Source organism: Oncorhynchus kisutch, linkage group LG2 (assembly GCF_002021735.2).
Source record: "Oncorhynchus kisutch isolate 150728-3 linkage group LG2, Okis_V2, whole genome shotgun sequence".
Classification (NCBI taxonomy): domain Eukaryota; kingdom Metazoa; phylum Chordata; class Actinopteri; order Salmoniformes; family Salmonidae; genus Oncorhynchus; species Oncorhynchus kisutch.
In genome coordinates, this window is record NC_034175.2 from 64,633,057 (window position 1) to 64,646,574 (window position 13,518).

A 13,518-nucleotide genomic window follows, 5' to 3' on the forward strand; every position below is an offset into this window, starting at 1 on the left:
ACACACACGCACACACACGCACACACATGCATGCACACACACACGTGCACACACACACGCACACACACGCACACACATGCACGTGCACACACACGTGCACACACACACGCACACACACACACAAGCTTCTTATGGGAGATAGTCCATAGCTTTTGGTTGGAAGAACATTTCTGCTCCAAGGTAAGACCAAAGGTGACTAAGAATTAGTAATCGTATTGGACAAGAGAGAGATTGGAGAGAGGGAGAGCGAAAGCGTGAGACGGAGATAAGGTCTGATCAACTTTAAGAGCATTAAATCTCCTGCTGCCGACCATCATGTTTGGGAGATTACTATAGATTATAGAGGCAATGTGACCCTGGACACACACACAAACACACACACCTTCAATGATAATTCTGTAGAGTTTGTGTCTCTGTCATGTTTGTCAGGGGTGGTTATAGAGGAATAGAGCCGGAGATGACAGACAAGTCCCAGACATGACATCACTCAAGAAAGAGAGAGAGAAAAGGATTGAAAGGTTTAAAATATTAAAAAGGACACAATTAAAGAGAGAAAGACAAGTGACGTAGGGAAAGAAAGGACATTGTCATAAAAAAAAGGAGAGAAAAAGGTGGAAAACGAATTGCTAGATGGTTTTGTTAACAACGTCATGAAAACGATGCACATGCTTCAATGGGGCAGAAGTCTGTGTGTAGTGATTCTGGATGGCCACATAGCTAGCAACAAATGACAAATAGCTTCCGTGTGGGGAATCGTAGGTGGCTCATTTCAGCTAGTTGTATCTTGTTCTTGATATCATGTCTTGTTTTGAGGTGTCTTGACTGATGTCACGTCTATGCTAATATGGCAAAACATTTGCCAGCTAGCTAATCAACAAATGTAATGATGTAATTGAGAGAAGTGCTCATTGTGCAAATGTATTTATGTCAACAATCTAAGCCAACCCTGTCTGTTTTGCCTCATAGTTGCATAAGTGTTGGATATGTTGTTAAACAACCAGCCCGTCTATAAGGGCAGTGAGGTGTCAGATGAGAGGTATTAGTCTCTCAGGTGAGTCAGTCTGGACAGGAACTCTCATTGATACGATATAGTGAAGTGATTAGATGTGTCAGAGGAGGCTCGTGACTGTAAAGCAAGCTATACGTCTTTGACTTGTTGCTGAATAAAATCAGTGTGTGATCAAATCAAATCAAATTTATTTATATAGCCCTTCGTACATCAGCTGATATCTCAAAGTGCTGTACAGAAACCCAGCCTAAAACCCCAAACAGCAAGCAATGCAGGTGTAGAAGCACGGTGGCTAGGAAAAACTCCCTAGAAAGGCCAATACCTAGGAAGAAACCTAGAGAGGAACCAGGCTATGTGGGGTGGCCAGTCCTCTTCTGGCTGTGCCGGGTGGAGATTATAACAGAACATGGCCAAGATGTTCAAATGTTCATAAATGACCAGCATGGTCGAATAATAATAAGGCAGAACAGTTGAAACTGGAGCAGCAGCACAGTCAGGTGGAAGTTGAAACTGGAGCAGCAGCATGGCCAGGTGGACTGGGGACAGCAAGGAGTCATCATGTCAGGTAGTCCTGGGGCATGGTCCTAGGGCTCAGGTCAGTTGAAACTGGAACAGCAGCATGGCCAGGTGGACTGGGGACAGCAAGGAGTCATCATGTCAGGTAGTCCTGGGGCATGGTCCTAGGGCTCAGGTCCTCCGAGAGAGAGAAAGAAAGAGAGAAGGAGAGAATTAGAGAACGCACACTTAGATTCACACAGGACACCGAATAGGACAGGAGAAGTACTCCAGATATAACAAACTGACCCCAGCCCCCCGACACAAACTACTGCAGCATAAATACTGGAGGCTGAGACAGTGTGATGACATAGTGGACACAGAATGTACTTTTTTTGGTACATAAGTTTTCATGTACCAAATAAACATCTGAAGCTCAATGTGTTTCCATTACACTTTAAACTCTACCAATAGTTTTGTCACAAAACTGCTGCGTTAAATAGCAAATGTGCCCACTCTGGTCTTGGCATGTGGGCTCTAGCTAATAGCTTGCAGATAGGCCTACAGTGTGGGTAGGCTGTGCGGGTAAGCTAGTCTACATGATGCGAGTATTATGGATAAAAGCAAGAATATTTGTAGTTGTCAACTGGCAGTCAAGCATTGATCATCATATCACCAGAATAAGGACCACACAACATGGCGTCACGTGACTCCAAGTTCACTTCGATAGGATGGTTATTATATCAATATCTGCGCATAAAGACATTCCCACCGCCATTTCACACATTATACATTTTCACAAAAAGATCCCACCATGTTGAACTAACAAATGATCTGTCTGCATTTATAAAATTGTACTGAAACGTCCTGTTGCCAATACAGCCGTCATGATTTTGTATACAGTACTGTATGAGTTCACTCGCAGAAAATCTGTAGATGGAAATGTGGTTAGTGTGACAAAAATAGTTTGGTTCTATATTTGGTTCTAACATTCATCGTGGGGTCATTTGGGAAATGCTCGGGAGTTAAGAGGAAGGATTTTAGTTAGGTCCTTTTGGCGTTTGACAGACTCTGGATCTGGGATCGACTTCTGAGTCCATTGGAGAGGATCAGCTTGAGCAAAGTGATGTGTAGAATCACTGATCTACAAATAGTACTCCCTGCCAAATAATAGGCTTTGTGTGATTAAGACTTGCAGAGCTACGCTTCTCATGACTTAGGCGATCCCCCACACCAAACACACACGTGCAACCAGACATTCATTGATTGATTGGAGAGAGCTTGTGTTAATTAACCCATCAGAGCCTAAGCCCTGTCTAAGTGGGTGGAGGCAGCGGCGGGGTTCTACTAAGCTATATGGAATTGTTTTAAGAAGGTATTTTTTCTAAGAGTGTAGTGATGACATACAGGAAGGAAGGAAGGGAGTAATACAATAGGTCTATGACTACTACTGTCTACAGGTCAGGCTAGGTCAGAGACGGACAGTGATGGACACTGTGCAGTCATGAATGATGTTGGGATGGTCAGCACAGAACACCTCCATCAGCAACATTTGTTGTTTAGCTTGTTCTCTTACTGCCTCCCTCCTTCCCTCCACCCATCCCTCTTTTCATGTAGACATGCATATACACAGACCCACAAGTGGGAAACCAATGGCAACAGATAAACATGAAGTGAGCAAGACTGGAGGCCTAGTGCTTAGTGAGATGCTATCTGATGTTATCAACTACAGTCCTACAGAACGCATCCACTGTCTAGGTCATGAGTACCACTACAGCAGCCCTACAGAACGCATCCACTGTCTAGGTCATGAGTACCACTACAGCAGCCCTACAGAACGCATCCACTGTCTAGGTCATGAGTACCACTACAGCAGTCCTACAGAACGCATCCACTGTCTAGGTCATGAGTACCACTACAGCAGCCCTACAGAATGCATCCACTGTCTAGGTCATGAGTACCACTACAGCAGTCCTACAGAATGCATCCACTGTCTAGGTCATGAGTACCACTACAGCAGTCCTACAGAACGCATCCACTGTCTAGGTCATGAGTACCACTACAGCAGTCCTACAGAACGCATCCACTGTCTAGGTCATGAGTACCACTACAGCAGCCCTACAGAATGCATCCACTGTCTAGGTCATGAGTACCACTACAGCAGTCCTACAGAACGCATCCACTGTCTAGGTCATGAGTACCACTACAGCAGCCCTACAGAACGCATCCACTGTCTAGGTCATGAGTACCACTACAGCAGCCCTACAGAACGCATCCACTGTCTAGGTCATGAGTACCACTACAGCAGTCCTACAGAACGCATCCACTGTCTAGGTCATGAGTACCACTACAGCAGTCCTACAGAACGCATCCACTGTCTAGGTCATGAGTACCACTACAGCAGTCCTACAGAACGCATCCACTGTCTAGGTCATGAGTACCACTACAGCAGTCCTACAGAACGCATCCACTGTCTAGGTCATGAGTACCACTACAGCAGTCCTACAGAACGCATCCACTGTCTAGGTCATGAGTACCACTACAGCAGTCCTACAGAACGCATCCACTGTCTAGGTCATGAGTACCACTACAGCAGTCCTACAGAACGCATCCACTGTCTAGGTCATGAGTACCACTACAGCAGCCCTACAGAACGCATCCACTGTCTAGGTCATGAGTACCACTACAGCAGTCCTACAGAACGCATCCACTGTCTAGGTCATGAGTACCACTACAGCAGCCCTACAGAACGCATCCACTGTCTAGGTCATGAGTACCACTACAGCAGCCCTACAGAACGCATCCACTGTCTAGGTCATGAGTACCACTACAGCAGCCCTACAGAATGCATCCACTGTCTAGGTCATGAGTACCACTACAGCAGTCCTACAGAACGCATCCACTGTCTAGGTCATGAGTACCACTACAGCAGTCCTACAGAATGCATCCACTGTCTAGGTCATGAGTACCACTACAGCAGTCCTACAGAACGCATCCACTGTCTAGGTCATGAGTACCACTACAGCAGCCCTACAGAATGCATCCACTGTCTAGGTCATGAGTACCACTACAGCAGCCCTACAGAATGCATCCACTGTCTAGGTCATGAGTACCACTACAGCAGTCCTACAGAACGCAGCCACTGTCTAGGTCATGAGTACCACTACAGCAGCCCTACAGAATGCATCCACTGTCTAGGTCATGAGTACCACTACAGCAGTCCTACAGAATGCATCCACTGTCTAGGTCATGAGTACCACTACAGCAGTCCTACAGAACGCATCCACTGTCTAGGTCATGAGTACCACTACAGCAGCCCTACAGAACGCATCCACTGTCTAGGTCATGAGTACCACTACAGCAGTCCTACAGAACGCATCCACTGTCTAGGTCATGAGTACCACTACAGCAGCCCTACAGAATGCATCCACTGTCTAGGTCATGAGTACCACTACAGCAGCCCTACAGAACGCATCCACTGTCTAGGTCATGAGTACCACTACAGCAGTCCTACAGAACGCATCCACTGTCTAGGTCATGAGTACCACTACAGCAGCCCTACAGAACGCATCCACTGTCTAGGTCATGAGTACCACTACAGCAGTCCTACAGAACGCATCCACTGTCTAGGTCATGAGTACCACTACAGCAGCCCTACAGAATGCATCCACTGTCTAGGTCATGAGTACCACTACAGCAGCCCTACAGAACGCATCCACTGTCTAGGTCATGAGTACCACTACAGCAGTCCTACAGAACGCATCCACTGTCTAGGTCATGAGTACCACTACAGCAGCCCTACAGAACGCATCCACTGTCTAGGTCATGAGTACCACTACAGCAGCCCTACAGAACGCATCCACTGTCTAGGTCATGAGTACCACTACAGCAGCCCTACAGAATGCATCCACTGTCTAGGTCATGAGTACCACTACAGCAGCCCTACAGAATGCATCCACTGTCTAGGTCATGAGTACCACTACAGCAGTCCTACAGAACGCATCCACTGTCTAGGTCATGAGTACCACTACAGCAGTCCTACAGAACGCATCCACTGTCTAGGTCATGAGTACCACTACAGCAGCCCTACAGAATGCATCCACTGTCTAGGTCATGAGTACCACTACAGCAGTCCTACAGAACGCATCCACTGTCTAGGTCATGAGTACCACTACAGCAGCCCTACAGAACGCATCCACTGTCTAGGTCATGAGTACCACTACAGCAGTCCTACAGAACGCATCCACTGTCTAGGTCATGAGTACCACTACAGCAGCCCTACAGAACGCATCCACTGTCTAGGTCATGAGTACCACTACAGCAGCCCTACAGAATGCATCCACTGTCTAGGTCATGAGTACCACTACAGCAGTCCTACAGAACGCATCCACTGTCTAGGTCATGAGTACCACTACAGCAGTCCTACAGAATGCATCCACTGTCTAGGTCATGAGTACCACTACAGCAGTCCTACAGAACGCATCCACTGTCTAGGTCATGAGTACCACTACAGCAGCCCTACAGAATGCATCCACTGTCTAGGTCATGAGTACCACTACAGCAGCCCTACAGAATGCATCCACTGTCTAGGTCATGAGTACCACTACAGCAGTCCTACAGAACGCAGCCACTGTCTAGGTCATGAGTACCACTACAGCAGCCCTACAGAATGCATCCACTGTCTAGGTCATGAGTACCACTACAGCAGTCCTACAGAATGCATCCACTGTCTAGGTCATGAGTACCACTACAGCAGTCCTACAGAACGCATCCACTGTCTAGGTCATGAGTACCACTACAGCAGCCCTACAGAACGCATCCACTGTCTAGGTCATGAGTACCACTACAGCAGTCCTACAGAACGCATCCACTGTCTAGGTCATGAGTACCACTACAGCAGCCCTACAGAATGCATCCACTGTCTAGGTCATGAGTACCACTACAGCAGCCCTACAGAACGCATCCACTGTCTAGGTCATGAGTACCACTACAGCAGTCCTACAGAACGCATCCACTGTCTAGGTCATGAGTACCACTACAGCAGCCCTACAGAACGCATCCACTGTCTAGGTCATGAGTACCACTACAGCAGTCCTACAGAACGCATCCACTGTCTAGGTCATGAGTACCACTACAGCAGCCCTACAGAATGCATCCACTGTCTAGGTCATGAGTACCACTACAGCAGTCCTACAGAACGCATCCACTGTCTAGGTCATGAGTACCACTACAGCAGCCCTACAGAATGCATCCACTGTCTAGGTCATGAGTACCACTACAGCAGCCCTACAGAATGCATCCACTGTCTAGGTCATGAGTACCACTACAGCAGTCCTACAGAACGCAGCCACTGTCTAGGTCATGAGTACCACTACAGCAGCCCTACAGAATGCATCCACTGTCTAGGTCATGAGTACCACTACAGCAGTCCTACAGAATGCATCCACTGTCTAGGTCATGAGTACCACTACAGCAGTCCTACAGAACGCATCCACTGTCTAGGTCATGAGTACCACTACAGCAGCCCTACAGAACGCATCCACTGTCTAGGTCATGAGTACCACTACAGCAGTCCTACAGAACGCATCCACTGTCTAGGTCATGAGTACCACTACAGCAGCCCTACAGAATGCATCCACTGTCTAGGTCATGAGTACCACTACAGCAGCCCTACAGAACGCATCCACTGTCTAGGTCATGAGTACCACTACAGCAGTCCTACAGAACGCATCCACTGTCTAGGTCATGAGTACCACTACAGCAGCCCTACAGAACGCATCCACTGTCTAGGTCATGAGTACCACTACAGCAGTCCTACAGAACGCATCCACTGTCTAGGTCATGAGTACCACTACAGCAGCCCTACAGAATGCATCCACTGTCTAGGTCATGAGTACCACTACAGCAGCCCTACAGAACGCATCCACTGTCTAGGTCATGAGTACCACTACAGCAGTCCTACAGAACGCATCCACTGTCTAGGTCATGAGTACCACTACAGCAGCCCTACAGAACGCATCCACTGTCTAGGTCATGAGTACCACTACAGCAGCCCTACAGAACGCATCCACTGTCTAGGTCATGAGTACCACTACAGCAGCCCTACAGAATGCATCCACTGTCTAGGTCATGAGTACCACTACAGCAGCCCTACAGAATGCATCCACTGTCTAGGTCATGAGTACCACTACAGCAGTCCTACAGAACGCATCCACTGTCTAGGTCATGAGTACCACTACAGCAGTCCTACAGAACGCATCCACTGTCTAGGTCATGAGTACCACTACAGCAGCCCTACAGAATGCATCCACTGTCTAGGTCATGAGTACCACTACAGCAGTCCTACAGAACGCATCCACTGTCTAGGTCATGAGTACCACTACAGCAGCCCTACAGAACGCATCCACTGTCTAGGTCATGAGTACCACTACAGCAGTCCTACAGAACGCATCCACTGTCTAGGTCATGAGTACCACTACAGCAGTCCTACAGAATGCATCCACTGTCTAGGTCATGAGTACCACTACAGCAGTCCTACAGAATGCATCCACTGTCTAGGTCATGAGTACCACTACAGCAGTCCTACAGAATGCATCCACTGTCTAGGTCATGAGTACCACTACAGCAGTCCTACAGAACGCATCCACTGTCTAGGTCATGAGTACCACTACAGCAGCAATACTCAACAGGCAGATGCAGCTGCTTTCATCTATTCAGGCCAATTCAATAACTCATGAAGGAGAGTGAGCGAGGGCAGAAGGGATGAGGGGATAACTGATTGGAATGAAACACGGCCCATTGGAGATTCAGTTAGGTGGTCTCACTCTCTCTGCAGTGAGGTCATTACGTGATCATAATAAACCCGGACTGACGCACTTCCACTGGGCTCATTAACATTCCCTGCATTCCTCACCCTATTCCCATGCCCTGCCTGGACCCAGGAGGCACCTCAGAGGTTTAGTAGGCTTACACTCCGTAGACGTCCTGACACCAGAACACTGAACATTGCGTCCTTTATTCTGACAGAGAGCCCATTACAGATCTAAATCTAATTATTGCAGATGTAGAATTGCAAGTTGTGCAAAGCTTTTAGAATATATTGCATTAGGCTAACCTATTGGGACAATATAACTTTCGCAACATAAATGGATGAGTAAAGAAATACAGGACCTTCATTCAGTGGAGCAACTGGACATACACACATCCAATTACCGCTTTACATGATCTTAATCTTCACTTGGGATAATGTAATACAGTACAAGGGCGCCATCTATAAACCAAAAAGCTTACAGCAACCCTGGGTGGTATGGCTGCGTAAACAATGGAGCACAGCAGTTCAGTACACATTTGATGTGACTCATAGGCACCGCACCACACAGCTCTTATTCCTACTTCATTATTCAATCGATTTCATAGTCAACAGTTCTGATATGTTGTTCGGACTGCAAGGATAGAACATACCTAAAACAAAACCTGTTAATTTAAGAGATCGGCACCAACATTGGAAAAACACTGGCAACATGACAAAATCATTAGAGTTGAACAGATCAAGGGAACCAGAAAGGCATGTATTGAATGGAGATATCTGTTAACATAATAAATAACATGCAGTTGGTCTGATAAAATGTGAGAACTACCTGCCTACCCACTACTTACCTCCTACTACTCTTTAGAGCTACCTCTCCTGGTCAAATTGAGAACAGTTTACAGCACAGTATTCCCATCCAAGTACTAACCTGGCCGACTACTTAGTTTCGGAGATAGGGCACTGTTATGTACACCTCTAGGAAGAAGGAACGCAACACCCTGCTACAACAACTCTCCGTGGAGTGAAAGACGTATGGGACTGTAGGTGCGAGTAAGGATGACAAAGGCAGAGAATTGACCATTTACTGGGAATTTAATTGCTTCCTTCACACGGTAATATGGGGAAAAGGGGCTGAATGGAACCAAAGAAAAGAGAGTAAATGTCAAAGCCTCCCTCTCCTACCTTACCTGCCTACCCACTACTTATCTAACCTACCCTCTCCTACCTTACCCATCTACCCACTACTTACCTAACCTCTCCTACCTTACCTGCCTACCCACTACTTACCTAACCTACCCTCTCCTACCTTACCTGCCTACCCACTACTTACCTAACCTACCCTCTCCTACCTTACCTGCCTACCCACTACTTACCTAACCTACCTTACCTGCCTACCCACTACTTACCTACCTTACCTGCCTACCCACTACTTACCTAACCTACCCTCTCCTACCTTACCACTACTTACCTAACCTAACCTACCCTCTCCTACCTTACCAGGACACACTCATCATCTCTCTTAACAACAACCAACACAGGACACACTCATCATCTCTCTTAACAACAACCAACACAGGACACACTCATCATCTCTCTTAACAACAACCAACACAGGACACACTCATCATCTCTCTTAACAACAACCAACACAGGACACACTCATCATCTCTCTTAACAACAACCAACACGGGACACACTCATCATCTCTCTTCTGCGCAACAGAACACCTGGCTTATATAGCTGGAGAAGGAGTCTAATGGGCTACAGCTGTATCCTGACGAGGGGACGAGGTCAACTCTCCAATCATCAATGGGGCCGACCAAACAGCTGCTTGGGAGAATCCAGGAAGCCATCATGAAACACACACATACAGACAAAACCACAAAACAGAAACTGGGGAACGTAACAGGCGCATTTAGGCTGGTTTTCCCGTAAGAAAAGTAATATTGGTTGGATCGACTATTTGAAGTTCATATCTCTGGAAAAAAAAGTGTATGGCGAAAGAACCATTATTTAAATTAAATCAAATTGTATTGGTCACATTCTCATATCTAGCAGATGTTATTGCAGGTGAAGCGAAATTTTGCAACACACTCAGTTGAAGTAACTAGTAGCAGTGTTCCTAACATTCTATATTCTGAACTTTAAATAGACATTTACAGCCATTCAGTCCCAAAAAGAAACATTTCACATTAACATACACAATTATATTGTTAATCAATATAAGACAGTTGCCTCTGACGAAATAATACAATAGTACACCATACTGGGCTGGCTGACAGCACCTGGTATTCCCAAGTGGTCTCCCATTCAAGTACTACCAGGCCCGACCCTGCTTAGCTAGCTGTCACGACTTCTGCCGAAGTCGTTGCCTCTCCTTGTTCGGGCGGTGCTCGGCGTTCGAAGTCACCGGTCTTCTAGCCATCATTGATCCATTTTTCATTTTCCATTGGTTTTGTCTTGTCTTCCCACACACCTGTTTTCAATCACATTCATTACCTGTTGTGTATTTAACCCTCTGTTTCCTCTCATGTCTTTGTCAGAGATTGTTTATTGTCAGTGTAGTGTTTTTTGTTGTATAGGTGCGCGACGGGTCTTCGTACCCGTATTTGTTTATGTTCTTTTCCTGTTTAGTGTTATGGAGCATGTTACTAGGACATTATTAAAAGACTCCATTTTACACTCCGTTTGACTCTCCTGCGCCTGACTTCCCTGCCACCTATACACATATGCCTGACACTAGCGAGATCGGGCGTGTTCAGGCTAAGCGGAGAAAGGTGATTTGGGTAGACTATAACAAGTCGATGAGCCTCGGTGACATAGACCTAATCAATTCCCAACAACAGAAAGCAAAGCAGGCCAAGTTATGCTTATACACTACCGTTCAAAGTTTGGGGTCACTTAGAAATGTCCTTGTTTTTGAAAGAAAAGTTCATTTTTCATCTAATAAAAGAACATCAAATTGATCAGAAATACAGTGCAGACATTGTTAATGTTGTAAATGACTATTGTAGCTGGAAACATGATTTTTTAAATGGAATATCTACATAGGCAGCTTCGTTAAATAGAACCCGCAAAACACCAGTTTCAACGTCTACAGTGAAGAGGCGACTCCGGGATGCTGGCCTTCTAGGCAGAGTTCCTCTGTCCAGTGTCTGTGTTCTTTTGCCTATCTTAATCTTTTCTTTTTATTGGCCAGTCTAAGAAATGGCTTTTTCTTTGTCACTCTGCCTAGAAGGCCAGCATCCCGGAGTCGCCTCTTCACTGTTGACGTTGAGACTGGTGTTTTGCGGGTAGCATTTAATGAAGCTGCCAGTTGAGGACTTTTGAGGCGTCTGTTTCTCAAACTAGACACTCTAATGTACTTGTCCTCTTGCTCAGTTGTGCACCGGGGCCTCCCACTCCTCTTTCTATTCTGGTTAGGGCCAGTTTGAGCTGTTCTCTGAAGGGAGTAGTACACAGCGTTGTACAAGATCTTCAGTTTATTGGCAATTTCTCACATGGAATAGCTTTCATTTCTCAAAACAAGAATAGAATGACAAGTTTCAAAAGAAAGTGCTTTGTTTCTGGCCATTTTGAGCCTGTAATCAAACCCACAAATGCTGAAGCTCCAGATACTCAACTAGTCTAAAGAAGGCCAGTTTTATTGCTTCTTTAATCAGTACAACAGTTTTCAGCTGTGCTAACATAATTGCAAAAGAGTTTTCTAATGATCAATTAGCCTTTTAAAATTATAAACTTGAATTAGCTAACACAACGTGCCATTGGAACACAGGAGTGATGGTTGCTGATAATGGGCCTCTGTACGCCTTTGTAAATTCCATTAAAAATCTGCCGTTTCCAGCTACAATAGTAATTTACACCACTAACAATGTCTACACTGTATTTCTGATCAATTTGATGTTATTTTAATGGACATAAATTGTGCTTTTCTTTCAAAAACAAGGACATCTCTAAGTGACCCCAAACTTTTGAAGGGTAGTGTACATCTGTCAGATGCTGAACATTTCAACATTTCAACTTTACGCAACTTTTCAAGTTATGTGTTCCTCCAAAAGTCAATCAATTTCCTCTTAATTTTAACAACATGAACTAACCATTGCATCATACAATTGTGTAATGTATGTATGTTACAATGAGCAGTAATCTATAACTGTTTACTTTATTATCTAGCAAATAAAACACCTCAATCCATTCTGTCTGAGGACAAATCAAATAAATACATCAAATATATTTATGTATTTATATAGCCCTTCGTACATCAGCTGATATCTCAAAGTGCTGTACAGAAACCCAGCCTTAAAACCCCAAACAGCAAGCAATGCAGGTGTAGAAGCACCTGCACAAGACAATCCATTCACAAGTAGGACTATACATGATAGGAATAAGTATCCGTGCTACAATAACAGATTACACGCTTTGGGAAAATCCAAAAGAGAAAATTAATCTACAGTAGTAACGTTAGCTAGGCCTCGTTCACTTTGAAATAGATGCTAAACCATTCATCCGATGACTATTACTAAAGTAAAGCGAAAATAAATGCTTACAAATCTCATTCTCAACACTAAACTCAACATATATCAGAATCAAAACTGGGCCCATAACATGGTGGCTGTTTTATTTCAAACCAACACTACTTGAACAACAAGATCAAACAGAACGAATGCAGTCCTATCACAATTTATGCAGTTACTCTTTTCACATTTGGAATACATTAGCTGAGCCTTGCGCTGGGAGAATCGCCTTGCTGATCACATTATCTCCTTTGCCAGGTAAGTATGAGTTAACTTTTACAAGTCGGTGGATGTCAAGTCGAAACTTTTCATTCCGTTCGAAACTTTTCGGTTGACAGTTATCACTCTGGCTACTGATAATAACGCATCACATTTACCAGGGTTTAATGACGTTTATGATCGCAGTTGTGGACAGAGCGAGGGAAAAGCGATTACTTTGGTTTTATTAGATTATATCGCTGTCAGACTATTTTTCCATTATGCAACACGATATAAATGATTTATACGTTGACTTTCTAAACGTCTGACTGATATAACACAATAGGCGATGTTTCTAAATGCTGAAATCACGTTTGTGCACACAGCCAAAGAAATGACAACAAGTATTTCTGGTGTTTCGTAGCATTCCAGGCATTGTAGGTATAGCCGTTTCCTCGTGCTTGTGTCTGCACTCAGTAAAATATGTTGCAATT

The 13,518-nt window shown here is 45.1% G+C and overlaps 1 pseudogene; it reads right to left on the reverse strand.

The window, feature by feature from the left end:
* Positions 1-12,960: 12,960 nt before the first annotated feature.
* On the reverse strand, positions 12,961-13,092 carry LOC116356876 (uncharacterized; annotated as a pseudogene).
* Positions 13,093-13,518: the final 426 nt, after the last annotated feature.